The following is a 1257-nucleotide window of genomic DNA, read 5'->3' on the forward strand; positions in this document are numbered from 1 at the left end:
GCTATCTGTGGCTCTGATGGCAACACGAGACATGTATTCACAAGTTGCTGGAAGGTCTGTTCTAGCATAAGCCCAGCCGTTGGCCCCCTTTAAGAAATGAGGAGTCAACACCATCAAAGCACACAAGAAATCAGTAGAGTTCAAAGGGCGAGGCCTAACAGGAAGAGACATGCTTGCATCATGTGGAAACAAAGTACAGGCATAGCAGGAAGTGTTTAAGCCAGCAGTTTGCAGAATAGACCTGACCATGTTCCACCAAAAGTTCCCAGCTTGACCCTTAGACACCACACCAGCAAGAACAGGAGGGTATTGGACAGCCCCCCCAGGAAACCCAGCATCTAAGGACCTGAAAACAGGAGATAACTTGGTGATAACATTTGGGACACGAACAGATAGCCAGAAAGGTGCACAAACATCGTAGCCAGTTATGTAAGCACAAATGGTATAGAAACCAGTGTCAGATACAACAGCATTTGCAACGTGAAACATAARAGCTGGAGAAGTGTTGTTTACTTTCCAGATTTTGATCCTGTTCTTAATYTCAGAGACATCATCTTTAAGTGTGTATCCCCAGTCAGAGTAACCTGTTGTCCAAAGAGCCTCTGACCAGGAACTGCAGGCGGGGCACACATCAGGAATACTGTAACAGACATACATTTCAGCCCATATCATAAGAGCAATGTCCGAACAGTAAAAATAGTCACACGGGTTCAAAATGACAGTGCTAGTGGTACCCGCTGTAACAGAGATATTGGGCCCGTGCGTACAGTCATTGATCCAGGTGGAATGAGCTTTCAAACCAGGTGGGTGGGGGGCATCTTGATTAATCAGTTCTGGAACACGCCCACAGGTGAATGGGGTGAAAAAGAGCATAAGAAATAGTCTAGCAACAATGCACCCAGCCATTTTTCTAGGCTCAGGTGCAATCTTTCACTTCAAAGGATATGTAATCAGCCGATCACAAAACAGGAGCCGAGGTCGTAGCAGTGGCCTCGTGCTCAGATGTAGGAGTAGTACCGTCCGGTGCTACTCTGGGTAGATGCAGGACCTTCCTGCAATGGGAGTTGTGGATCCAAGTTGCACGCTCTGTGATTTTCACGGCCGTCCGGGTAACCAGTAGAACCTGGAATGGACCAATCCAATGCTCGGACTTCCAGGACTCCCGTCTGAGGTTCCTCACCAGGATGTGGTCACCGGGCCTCAGGTCGTGGAGGGGGTGGTCCGCTGGAGTCGGGAGAGCAGCTTTTACCTGCGAAC

General features: G+C 48.7%; 1 protein-coding gene across 2 annotated transcripts in view; it reads right to left on the bottom strand.

Annotated features, from left to right (window-relative positions):
• Nucleotides 1-6: 6 nt before the first annotated feature.
• LOC106533992 (uncharacterized) overlaps nucleotides 7-1257 on the bottom strand; it is a 14895-nt gene continuing 13644 nt past the window's right edge. For both annotated transcript variants that reach the window (XM_014030487.1, XM_014030486.1), the window contains one exon: nucleotides 7-1249. The gene's annotated coding sequence lies outside the window, so the exon portion shown is untranslated. The remainder of the gene's footprint in view (nucleotides 1250-1257) is intronic.

The sequence above is a fragment of the Austrofundulus limnaeus genome, unplaced genomic scaffold (assembly GCF_001266775.1).
Source record: "Austrofundulus limnaeus strain Quisiro unplaced genomic scaffold, Austrofundulus_limnaeus-1.0 Scaffold1069, whole genome shotgun sequence".
NCBI lineage: Eukaryota > Metazoa > Chordata > Actinopteri > Cyprinodontiformes > Rivulidae > Austrofundulus > Austrofundulus limnaeus.